This window comes from Pholcus phalangioides, unplaced genomic scaffold (genome assembly GCF_987345545.1).
Source record: "Pholcus phalangioides strain wild (caught in Gottingen) unplaced genomic scaffold, Ppha-v1.0 ptg000013l_1, whole genome shotgun sequence".
Taxonomy (NCBI): domain Eukaryota; kingdom Metazoa; phylum Arthropoda; class Arachnida; order Araneae; family Pholcidae; genus Pholcus; species Pholcus phalangioides.
This window is the reverse complement of record NW_028301606.1, coordinates 32,636,895-32,650,675: the sequence shown is the minus strand read 5'-3', so window position 1 is coordinate 32,650,675 and position 13,781 is coordinate 32,636,895. Positions and strand designations below refer to the sequence as shown.

General features: G+C 37.6%; 1 protein-coding gene and 1 long non-coding RNA gene across 6 annotated transcripts in view; one reads left to right on the top strand and one right to left on the bottom strand.

Moving 5' to 3' along the window:
- Positions 1–2,980, bottom strand: part of LOC149078977 (uncharacterized) — a 31,157-nt gene extending 28,177 nt beyond the window's left edge. The window contains exon 1 of the long non-coding RNA XR_016193868.1: positions 2,929–2,980. This is a non-coding gene — a long non-coding RNA (uncharacterized LOC149078977). The remainder of the gene's footprint in view (positions 1–2,928) is intronic.
- The window catches only part of LOC149078975 (cell adhesion molecule Dscam1-like), a 348,553-nt gene that overhangs the window by 79,689 nt on the left and 255,083 nt on the right, over positions 1–13,781 (top strand). The window lies entirely within an intron of this gene.

Sequence of the window (13,781 nt, the reverse complement as noted above, 5' to 3'; positions counted from 1 at the left end):
ATAATAACGAATTTTCAATAAATGAATTAAAATAATCGCACAAAAACTTATATCTAAATAACATTATATCTAAAATAATCATATCATTATCTCTAATAAGATAAGGGTGATATTTAATCGTGAGAATAATATTAAGCTCAATGTCTTAATATTCAGAGTATCAATAGGAAACTCTTCACTATGCATTAAGAACATGTGCAATTAACCCTCATAGTGCTTCCGTTATCCACAGATGATGCGCGTAGTAGTCTGCTCAAACCCTCCCGTCAAGATTTGAATTTTATTCCTTTTTAACATGAAGTTCTTAAAATGGCATGTAGATGGTGTACGCATATAATTCTAGTTTATTTTATTATTATTACTCTGTTCTTTAACAGATTTGCTTACACTGTATAGGACGGGTGTACATTGATGAATAGTGGTAGAGTGCCTCCTTTCCCAATTACTGTTTTGTCGGTGATTGTGGGTTCGTCTATTATACAGTGAAACCTGTACGAAACGGAATGACGTTGGAATATCATTCCCACGTCACAGAATTCCCACGAATCAGAAATCACCATGTCATTGTCATGGTCCCACGTCACGTCAGACACGTGTGTAGCGTCCTTTAGATAGATTTCACTATTTGCAATGTATGTGAGTTTGAGTGTCTTTTATCTTTCACAAAAGGCAACTAAAGAAAAACATTACTCTGCCGTTTTGAGAGAAGCATTTTTCCAATCAAGTCCGAAGCCGAAAAGGGTAAAAAGAGTATTATTAGATAATTCATTAGTAAACTCACTGATCACGCATCGAAGCTCGGGTAACCTTCAATCAGTCAAACTTACAATGGTGAACAAAGATATTGTAAGCCCATTTTTCATTTAAATTGGATCAAATTACATAAATCAAAATTCTAAAATGTTTAGAATTGAAAATTCGAATCAATGTTTTTTTTAAAAGAAACATATTCAGTATCAGATACACCAATTTATAACGAGTATCACAAGAACATAAAATTTGAAAAACCCTTCAATTTTTTTGTATCGAAAATATTTGCATAATAATATTCTATGCTACTCATTTCCTGTCCATGTAAAAAGTAGGTTTTTTTCTCTCTCGAATGATTTTATAGCAATTGAAAGCAATAAGCTAAGTTTATTTACCCGTTCCAGCAGCGATTTCTCTATCTCTTATTTTAACAAATCACAGTTTTTCCTGATAAGAAATCACTAATTTAATGTGTCGTGTTTGTTTGTTAACATCACGCCGAAAACATGTGAGATCGGGAAAAACAATTTTCGACGGAATCTTTTCATCGTTGGCAAAACTTGCTTATCAAGGAATGTGTGTAGGGATGTGTGGATGAAGTGGCAGCCTACGATCTTTAATTCACTTCCGTCAGCGTCGATATCAGCCGAGAGGCAAACGAGAGAAATTCGTTTCCTCATCAATTAGAAGCGGAGAAAATTTGAGTCTCGTTGAGAGTAACGCGCATCGCCATTAGTCATTCGTCCGTTTAATCATTCTGTCAGCATGACATGCACTTGATATATACGCAAACAGTTTGCACAAGCGAGTGAATTTCGGTGCTGCTTGCTTGCGAAGGTTTTAACGACTAATGCGTAAAACGCATTTGATGGGAACTAATTGGCCTCTGCTGATTAAAGCATTTTTACCATCACCCCAAAGGACTTGCACTTTACCGTCTGTCGATTCAGCAACATCCAAAAGAAAGCAAGAAGCATGTTTCTCAAAAGTTTATTCTAATCTCGCGTCTGAAATAAATCGAGTTTCGTTACAAGGTTTCTTAGATCCGATATTTGAAATTAGTGATAGTCTTGATTCACGCGGAAGGAAAAATTTTCAAACACGAGGAGCATTTTATATCTAACGAAAGTGATTTTTGATAGCGAAATTGAGTTTTAGTGAATATACGTATAGTAACATTATAAATAAATGGAAGCACTGTTCTTTTAACTGAATGAGCTAATTCAGTGTCATTATATATCACGAATCATGGTCAAAATAAGTGATGAATGGCAGGTGCAACTTCAGACAACACACACACACAAGTTATTCATTCCAATACATTCATAAATTTGAGACTACAAACTATAGAGAGCAAATTTGTTTATTGATTTTTTCAGCCATAGACCCACCAATGATTTGTCTCTTCCATCAGATAAATTTTCAAAACATTCAGCTTAGGATTTAAGAACCACAACGAATAGTTAGGATCATGTAAGTCATACCTGTTGATTCCGAGGCTTACAGCTCAGCGTCGAAAGTGAATCCGTTGATTAGCACCCAAGATTATCAAGGGATATAGTGTAATTGCTCATAAGATGTAAATATAAGACTTTTGACTCATCTTAATATATAAACCTACGCTAATTGCGTTCAACATAATCTTAGAAACATTAATCATAATTAGAATCAGTTTACGAATCATATCATTCAGTTTGGTATGGTTTGCAAGTAATCACATATAGATGAATTATTTTTTATTATAATCACTGACGCGAGAAAATACTAAGAAAATTATTTAACGTTTCATTTGAATTTTTCTTGGAAATTTTGAACGTTTTTTTTCAAGTTCCCTATACCGTCAAGTGAAGTGACTTTACCCTGTTTTGAAAAGCAAGATTTCTAGCGGTGTAAAACTTATTTAATTGATCGTTTGTGGTGCAGCAACCGTCATGACATTCGTTTTACATGTAAATGAAAGGGTCCGAGATTTAAGGGGGGGGGGGGCGTTTCTCTCTCCTGATAAGTCATATCGTTAATAAGCCAGATTATCGACAAAATTTGAAAAATTTGAAGACATCAAACTTTCACATTTGTGCAGCCTTTTTGATAAGCCAGTGATTCCCATCAGTTACTGCTATTATTAGCAGATGATGTAATGAATATTGTAAAGCAATCGCAGAGAGTTTTGCACCTTACCTGAATATATTTTTTTAGTGGGTAGTGTCACCCCAGGTTCCATAGGATATTCGAGGCCACTTTGTCCACTTTGTAATTGTCATGTTGTCTCAGAGTATCAACTTTAAAGGTACAAATGAATGAAATCTTACAACGTATGTATGAATTGAAAATACACTGCTGGTCACCGTAAATGCAACACCCTGAAGGAAGCATGCAAATAATATGAAATTTACAACATGCATTAGCAGAGGTGAGATATGCAAATGATTAGAATTTCAGCGCAGACGCACATAACGCACGCCCGTGGCGCCACTTCAAAGCGCTATTTAAGGCTTGGAGATTTCGACGATTTGAAGTACGGCAATTGTGTTTTTTTTGTGGTTTTTTCAAAAAAAACGATCAATTATGCCTCGTAGAAAACAGCGATCATCTTTTGATCAAGTATCCGAGTTCGACAGAGGAAGGATAGTGGCCTACCGAGATTGTGGATTATCTTTCAGGGAAATCGGTAGTCGTGTTGGACGAAACCAAACAACTGTAATGCGGATATGTGATCGTTGGATGCAGGAGGGTACGACGGACCGACGTGTTCGATCGCATCCACCTCAGTGCACCACTTCACGTGATGACAGGCGTATTGTGCGTATGGCAGTGACGGATCGCTCAGCCACATCACGAACCATAGCACAGCACATTCAGTCTGTACCGCATCATCCAGTGTCTGCGCGTACCATTCGACTTCGTTTACAGCAGAGTGGTCTGTCCGCAAGATGTCCATTGCTTCGTCTACCCTTGACGCAGAACCACAGACGTCTCCGCCGCCAATGGTGCGATGAAAGAAGGATGTGGACGGCACAATGGAATGAAATTGTCTTTACTGACGAGTCACGCTTCTGTCTGCAACACCACGATGGTCGGATTCGAGTCTGGAGACACCGTGGAGAGAGGATGCTGAACAGCTGCGTTATGCAACGCCACACTGGTCCTGCAGCGGGTATTATGGTATGGGGCGGTATTGGATATCACTCTCGCACTCCTCTAGTACGCATTGCCGGTACTTTAAAAAGCCAGCGCTACATCTCCGAGGTGTTGGAGCCAGTTGTCCTTCCTTACCTTCAGGGCTTGCCCACAGCCATATTTCAACAGGATAATGAGCGACCACACGTGGCACGCATTGTCCAAAGGTTCTTCGTCAATCGCCAGATTGAATTGCTTCCCTGGCCAGCTCGCTCTCCGGATCTTTCGCCGATAGAAAACATGTGGTCCATGGTTGCTCAACGATTGACCCAGATTACATCCCCAGCTGCCACACCAGATCAACTTTGGCAACGCGTGGAAGCTGCTTGGTCTGCTGTACCCCAAGAACACATCCAAAGTCTCTTTGAATCAATGCCGAGGCGTGTGGCAGCGGTGATCTCCAACAATGGCGGCTACTCTGGCTACTGATTTTGGCAGGAACCACACTTCACAGAAGTCTATAAATTTAATCATTTGATGCTTGGTCAACATGTTATCTGCAAAATAAATATTGTTGCGATATCTCTTGTCTTTCTTGGTGTTGCAATTTGGGTGGCCAGCAGTGTATTTAACAACGTGACAAAAGGTTTATTTTAGGCACGAGCTTCATTCTTATTAGAACCAATATACAGTAAAACCCTTTTAACGACACCCTTCACATGCGGCCACACCACTTTTAAGGCAAATCACACATAATGCCCCCCCCCCCCCTGTATTATGACAGTAAGCATTTCAAACCCCTGATTAACGGTCACCCCTCTATTACGAGCGAAATTTTTTGTCCCACCGGTGTCCGCAAAAGAGAGGTTATGCAGTAATTAGAAAAAAATAGCTAGTCCCTTTATTCATTATTTGTTCCAGGGTGAACTCGTGCAATTTCTGTGGTAACCGTTCCACCTGCAACTTTTACTGCATCAACTCGTTTTTAAGTTCGTTCAATATTAGAGTTAACGCATTTTCTAAAGATACTACGTCCTCGGAGCTTTGCACTATGTCAAGTTGTTTTCTTTGTAGATTATATTGCAGTGAAACCATTAGTTTTGTCAATCTTTTCTTTTTTCTTTTCGAAATTCAAATATTAAATTCAATTTTTTTCTAGTAAGCTTACAACCTTATAATAATAAATGAATTTTTCAACGTATATAATTTACCTATTTTGAACGTTAACGAGTCATAACTAAGTGATATGTTTTAAAAATAAAATTTCATTGCACTGTTTTCGTTTATTTTTAATATCATTTTGTTTCTCTTGGAACGCCGTTTTTTCCAGATTGCCCCAAAACCACTCATATTCTTGTTATATACACACATCAGGTGGTGGCAAACACCCCATTATGACGGATGACTTTGACTACACACACCCTGTTTTTATTTTTTCATGAAAATAAAGGAATTACCTATTTAAATAAAAAGTACATAAATCCCATCTAAGGGGTCATTCAAGTATTACGTCAGCATCGAGGGGAGAGAGGTTTTGGATTTGCTGACTTTTGATGACAGGGGGGGTGGGGTTTGAAGGTTGCTTACGTCATCAACCCCACCCCTTTTTGAAGATATGGAATATTCTAAGCTGCTGACCAAATTTTGCTGACAGGGGGAGGGGGTCAGTGTTTTGCTGACTTTTGCTGACAAGGGGGGGGGTAAAAAATGGCTGAAAATCTGCTTACGTAATACTTGAATGGCCCCTAAGAACCATGAACCGAACATAAACGTTTTACTTTTGACTCTTAACAACGGGTTGAATGAAAATAGTTAACTTCAATTTTAAAACTGGACAATATGACCCCAGTCGAGGGTACTCTAATTCTGACTAGAAAACGAGAGTCACAAAAATGCGTCAACAAGAAAAATACATCAATTGTTTCCATTATTGCATGAATGAGACATTTAGTCGTTTGATTAACAGCATAAATTTTATCAAAATCATCCTACATAAATTACCAATAAAATACGAAATAAAATTAGTTCATTCATGTGGAAGAATATCTCATTTCACGTCGACCATAAATATGTCCAACAAAATTTCCGAAATTGTTGAAATCGATTTTACGGGAGATAAGTTTATGTGTCTTCTCGAACGGTGGTGAACGGAATGTATGTAATCAAATTTCAGGCACACGCTACTGTTAATTAACGTCCGTACGAGTTTAAAATTAATCAGTATTTCCAATTATCCGTTCTACCTACTTTTCTGCTTTCTCTATGTTTCAGATTAAACAACATATATACAAAAGAGGAGGGGGATCGAAAGAGAGGAGGGAAAAACTATTGCGCGTAATACCATAAAACCCGCCATGGATATTCTCATAAAACGCATCGGATGCTATTAATTCGCACACTTATCTCTCCTTGATAGCGGTAGGAGGACTAGAATTAATTAGGTAAACTACAGCTAATTGCACGGATCTAACCCCTCAGGTCTGTAATCGATATTTCGAACAGAAACCCCATACTTCGACCTCCCATCCTCTTTTGCGATTTTCTCCTGCACCTGACCAAGAAACGATTTTCAGCGGTGGGAGAAGCAAGTTTAAGGTAGAAACGAACGTAAACGTCATTTATGTACGGCTTCGAGCTATGTCTAAGGGAGAGAGAGCGCGAGAGGGAGGAACTAGTGTTAGTGTGTGTGGCTTGAAAATCCTCATTAGAGACGATAGCAGTGGGACCTACTAATAACTAGCGGAAATTACATCGACGAACCCTCGAACCTTCTTCCCCACCCTCACATTAACCATTCTGTAAGCGTGGATCTCCTCAGAGTAAGATATTTTGCCATGTTGATTGGTTTTCTATTTGCCTCTGAAGACCCATCAAGACTTAACTCGGTGGAAAGAACTCTAGGAGGAACGCGTTATGCGTTTGGCAGGTCCATAATTTAGGTCTGGAGAGAGAGAATTCGCCAGTGCTGGTAAGAGAAAGAGATAGCGCGGTTATCTTGCTGTTGCTCAAGAAAAGAGGTAGAGTATGATCCCACTTTAATTTTTCCTCTCTATCTCTATCTCTGCGGTCCTCTACGTAACTCCACCCAACCTTTCTCTCTCTCTTTATACTCTGTTTTCAAGTAGCCGGAAGAAGATAACTTCACAAATTGTGATTTATAGTAGCTGTCTTGACTGTTAGATTTAAGATATTTGTCACACACGCTGTGGCGGTGCTCGTTCCGGAATAATCATATTCCATGGAAACTCCGTGATCTTTTCGAGACCGAGAGCCATGCTGATCGTTTATTTTTAATAGATTGAGATAAAAAAAAATACATGTACGAGGATATATACCTGGTTTAAATTGAAATTTATATTCCGTAATAAGTTTTCGAAATGACTCGGGAAATTCTTTCGTTAGTTTTGTGGGAGTGTAAATTCTTTAATAGGGTTTGCAAATTTCTTTTACTTTTTTATTCAAAAATGTGTTTGAATATAATAGTTTGTAAGAATTCATCAGCTCATATTTAAGGAGTGTTTCATGAGAAAAAGCCCGAAAGTGATATAAATTCTGCGGTTTATTTTCAAATTCAAGAAAAATACTTGAAAATTTACAGCGAAAAGAGAAAAGTAGTTTTGTTATAGTTGAATGGGAATGAAAAGTTATTGTGTGTAGGAGAAAATACAAAAATTTAAAAGTTTATAAGACCCGCAATTAAAAATTATAAAGTTTACATATGCGGGAAAATAATTTCCATTAACAGTTGAACGAAAACTATTTGAAATATAAATAACAAAATGTAATACATATATATATATATATATATATATATACGAACCGCAAATTGAAAATTTTCAATTTCTGAATTTTGCATCTTTCTTTATCATGCCAGTAGGGGGGGGGGGGGGTAAGGATTGAATGTAAATGTTGTCGAAATATTGATGATTCGTGTTTTATCAGCTGAAACCATAATAACTATTGGTTCTTAGAAAACTTCGGCAAATATGCATTCAATTATTACGGGAAAAAATTGTTTTGCTATATTAGAGAAATATATCCCAGGTTTATTTGTTCTGATCTGTTAGTTTTGTAAAGCTTACTACAGGATCTTAGATACTTTCTAAATTCATATTGAAAAAAAAAAAAATCTCTTTCTCGTGATTTTAACCACATTTCTTACCCATTCGTGTCATTTTTTATGAGTTTCTTTTATTTATATATATACACAAGTTGTCCTGTATATTAGTGGAGGTAACTCACAAACTACTTCAAACTACTAAAATTTCATAGAATTGAAGGGGTTGGAATGTTTGAATTCGGTTTGCGAAAAAGTTATTCTGACAAGATATGGGGGGGGGGGGTTTATTTATTTTACTTTCGAACAGGAAAGATAATTAGTTCAATTTTCTGCTTCACGAAATAAAGTCATCAGCCCGAACATTTTGTCAATCTCTCCTCTGTCTGAAATATTCGTAAAGCTTCAGCTGGTGATTCGTAGCTGAAATAAACAAAAACTACTACTACTCAAACTTGCATACATCTCGTACATATTCCTCTACGGAATTTCTAAGGAATTGGTGCATGCCAGAATTTGCATGCACTTGTTGTGAACCTAACGTGAAGTCTGGTTCCTGTGTAATGCTTGTGATGTGCCGTTCTGTCATCTGCCTTCAATTTTTATAACTATGAGTGAATTGTAATGATTGAATAATTGTACTGTTGTATGCCTGTTGCTCTCTGTGGAGAGCCTTTTTGCGGGGAGATCAGCTAGTATTTGTGCCTTGAAGTTGGGAACCACAGAAAACCAATTTCAGCCGATCACCAATGCGCAGCAACGGTGGCGTTCGAACCGGTAAACAATTGCACCAATAATGCTTTATCCAACAATGGTTACAAGCGTTGTAAGTAACGCTAGTAACAGACTTTTAGTAATGAGCTATTATTCGTACACCTTGGGGCTGATAGGACTCTATAATTTGTATATGTCCTATAATTTGCTTTCATGCAGTGCCGTCCAACGACAAAAATTTGAACTTTCTTTCTGTACCAAAAACAACCCCCTTTCGTGAGAATAACATTTTTTAAACCACATTAAAATATATTAATTTCTTGAATTTTTATGAATTTTTAAACTGTTTAAGGATAACTGGGACACCTCGTGTATATATATTTTTTTAATATTTCTTGACACATGTTATAGTCTCACATTATGTAAATGCGTAGACTTATTAGACGTATTTCTCTTAAGTAGTATCAGAATATCTGTATATAAAAAAACATCTCGACTTTTCCTGGGATGGATGTTGACGTTCCTTCGACCTACATAGACACCGTCCTAAAATGGGTCTGTAAAGTGGTTTAGTTTTGTAAGAAGAGAGTGTAAATAGTTCTAATTCTATCTTCATTGATTGAAGTCATAGTGGTGCATATATACTGAACGCTACCACCCATATTTATTGCATTTAATCTTGTATCCACATGTAAGCAGATACATCGTATTTAATCACGCAATTCATTGGAATGAATATTAATATACTCTGTTGTAACCATTAGATGGAGGGTTCCACACATATTTGTCAATTATTACACCACGTCAGATGGCACGGGATTATATCAGACATTATATGGTGTGTACACTGGTCTGATGTTTTAAGAGATGCATGAAGACAGGATGACGAATTTGTGAAATCTTATTCTTGAAAATTCTGTGACGTGGAATTCCCGTCACGTCAGTGTAGTGTATTCCAGCCATTGCGCCATCAGACGAAGTGAAGTCAATGTGTGTGTTGGTCGTGATATCTGTTTTGACTTTTTCAAAAAACCGGGGTTTTTTGTTCCCCTCAACACCCATGGATGTGATTACGTATTTTTGGATGACCTTGATGAGGAACAGGAAGAAATGACTGAATTAATCGTTGCAGTAAAGTGTTCGATAAGAATGTGCATGCATCCCATACAGGGTCGCATTTACCGTGCATGGGGGCCCGTCGTGAAAATAATAGCTGGGCCCCTTTGCCCCGATTTTTCTGTGAAAGAGGAATCGGAAATTCTGAAAATGAAAATCATGAAAATTCGAAATAAATACAAAGAGAATTTTTTATTGTAAAAAGTAGAATAATGGAAATATAGTAAAACATCGCTACAGCGTTACTCGATACGATAAATCCCTTTGTAACGATAATTTTTCAAGTCTTTCTCAGAAATGTCTATATTCGAATGTTTTACTGCTGCCTCTCGATATTTTAATAATCCCTCTACAGCGTTTTTTTCCAGGTCCGCAGAATATCGTTATATCGAGGTTTCATTGTAATTCCAGAACGGATGAAAATTCAGAAATTATTAAACAACAACTTCAGATATGGTGGAAATTCAGAATTATTTCTTTCTAAATGAAAATTCAGATTTCCAGAATTTATGAAAAACTATTGCTACCTTAAAACGCAGGGCCCGGTGAGACCGCACTTGTCCCACACCCTTAAGGGCGGCTCTGATTCTCATAAATGCAGATCGACAGCTGTTTCGTGAGCAAACACCTTCTATAGCGGAAAGCCTCCGCGCGAAGCTTCGACATCACTGAAGTCGTTCATTTCACCTCGTTTATTTCGCCATTGGATAAAGCAGACCGATGCTTGCGACTATAAGTGAAATGGAAGACTTCAGTGATGTCATTTCTACTATAGACGGTGTTGGCAGGTGGTTCGGTTCATAATCCTGACAGGGTCGAATTGTAAAATTTAATGCCACCATATAAGCCGCACTTTGCGCTTTCTGTCGGGATTTGCATTTCTTGCGGCGAGGGCCTTGTGGGTGCCGATAAGAATAATAAATTGCGATCAAATAAATAGAATGTATTTGATGCAATTCATTATTCTTATCAACGCCCCTCGCCGCGAGAAATGCAAATACCGACGGAAAGCGCGAACTGCGGCTTATAAAGCGAAATTAAATTTTTAAATTCATCCGCGTCGGGATTATGACCTTGTCGATATTTTGACCCAGACCGGTTGGTAGGGTCATACAACAGAGAATTTGGCCGAACATGTTCGGCCAAAAATAGTTCCTTTTTCATAGTCGAAACGCGAACAAAAAAACCAAATAAATGAAAACACGAAAAAAACCCAAATGAATAAAAACATGAAAAAAACCCAAATGTAAATATACGAACAAAAAAAAAAGTTGATCAAAACACGAACGCAGCAAAACGAACGGGAAAAACAAATATGGCGTCTTCACATGCCAATAAGGAAAATCTGAAAGTTTGGATTTGTTTCTGACACGTAATAACGCATGTTACGTCGGATTTCATGATGCCACACATTCCCACGTCACGTCAGCACAGTGTGAACGTGCCTACAGAAGACTCATTGGTGGAACTTTATATCCCCCCACTAACGTGTGTCACGTCAAGTCAGCGTAGTGTGTTTCAGCCTTAAGCCTGCCCTTCGTACGTGAGTAGAAGCTGAGATATGTATCGTTCAACCTCTTCGTGGTCTATCTAACAACTTAAACTTAATCTGACCCCCCCCCCCCATTCGACTTTCATACCCTCGTACAAGCGAAATTATGTAGAAATGAAATTTATGTAGATTAGAAATTGTTAATTTTTTTTTTCTAATTATATGTATTAAAAAGTATTCCCTGCTCTGAACCTGTGTTAGGGTTATTCTTGAGTTAAATGATTGTATTTATTTGATATTTCCTATACGACCACTACCTATCCCTCCTTAATTGCAGGGCTTAACTTTCCAATCTATTCGATCCTCTTCGTAACAATACAAACAATTTCTTATCTTCTTCATCCAGCTCCTACGGAGCAGCAGCGAACAGGGAAGCTTATGCGAGTCTATAGACTTGCCACGTCCTTAGGAAATGTATCTACCTCAGTCAGTTAGTGACTCAGTCCCATGAATAGCAGTGCAATTCATTAGTAGTTTCTGAAGTTTGTTGACAGCAAACACTCGTATAACATATCCCCAATATTTGTATCGTAATGACATTTACAATCGTGTTTGTTCATGACAACCTTCCTATATCGCATTCTCGTATTGATAAATGTAGTACTTAATTTAAAAAAAAAATCGTATATCTAAACATTTTACATTTTGATACATAATGTGGAAAAACAATCGAAAGAATGATAATGTCTGTGTTATAATTATGTGGGATGCTACCAATTCATGCACTTATCTCTCTGCTGGGACAGGAATTAATTTGGCAAACACTAGAGTTAATTGCATGGATCTAACCCCTTTCCCTCAGGCCCGTAATCGATACATTGATCTCCAATTCTCTTAGTGATTCTCCCTTGCACCAATCTGTTACCATGTTCGTCGGATTATATCTATGGAATACCTCACATGACAGTGTATGTCTGTATATCTCTCCAATCCTAAGCTACAGTATCGTGGACTCGAGACCACTCAAGTTGTATGATTGAAACTATTCACTAGTTCCAATATAGCGTGCTTGCTGCTCTCGGAAATTTACAAGCGGAATACTTTGGTAAGGATCAGAGTCATATGAGAGATGTGGATCGTCACAGACCACCAATATGGGGAGATTTCATGCTTAAGATTATTTTATTGCAGATGGTGATACAAACATTTTCCCGATTAGCCGTTTCTTAAAGCAGTACAGTGCACGCGGCTGAACATGCTTACATCGGGACTGAGGGTTTCGGATGTATTCTATATTCTATCCTGAGTCGCGATATGGGCACATTAAGCGACCCGCACTGTGAAAAATATCGATTGCTAACTTAATCCGAAAAAAAATCCTGAATGAATGTTCGATGAGCATGACAGTTCCGTTTGACCAAATGGGACGCGTATGGGAACGACACAATTCCGTTTTTCTTTCCCACATAACAGGTTTCAAAATTTTCATGCATTTTTTAATTGTTCTATAAAGCAGCGGTATTTTCCCCCTATAAGTGGAAACACTTTTATTTTTCAAATTCAGAAATTGTGAGGAGTTAGAATTGGAAATGTCTAATGTGTATTACGAATTACGATGCTTTTTATAATGTAAGGAGATTCCATTGTTTCCTCTTGCATGTTTTCCAGCCAAGAAACTGTGAATGTAGTCAGTTGAGAAAAGCTGGCCACGAAATAACAGACAGACTATTTTTTTTACATTGCAAATGCCTTCACTATAGGGAGGTTGTTTTAAAAGCAGCGGTACACGTACATGGACCACAGAAGGGCGGCAATAAAAAAAACAATCGCTATCTGTGCGTGTCCTATTTCTATCATCCCGACTATATTTTTTTGATCGACAAGAATTTTTTTCGCTCTTTTTGAAAGCCGAAAAAAAAGCCTGCTTGGTGTTGGAAAAGAAGGCACCCTCCCTACTCAGGCGGCGTCCCATGCAGCCACATGAGTCGCACAACCCAAGAGCCTCCCCTGCCACAACGGTAATCAAGTCTCAGCTAGGACATAATGTACAGAGTACGGGAATTTTTTTGTCAAGACGTTAACTTTCTGACTTCCCACAAAGTCTCGTTGATTGATATCGATAACATATATTTTACAAAAAATCATATAAATCTGGTTATTGTACATAATGAGCGGTTATTATGCACAATCACTGAGCATTTTGTTCAGCTTGATAAATTTCCCGAAATTTATCACTATTTTCAGCGATTATGCATGTTAACCAAGCGTCACTGGCAAATGTAAAATTTAATAAGTACTGAAAAATTTTTACTTTTTACCAGCGATTATGCATCGTCGTGCCATTGGTAAACGTAATCGTACTTATGATATACTCTATATGTGTTAATGCATATATGTTTAATTATATTCGAGGTATGACTATATTGATCATACATACGTACTAGACTATGTTTCCAGTATTTTCTTTATTCATCAATGCTGAATTAAACTTAAGAGATCAGTTGAAAAAAATAGGTGATATGAAAACATGCATTA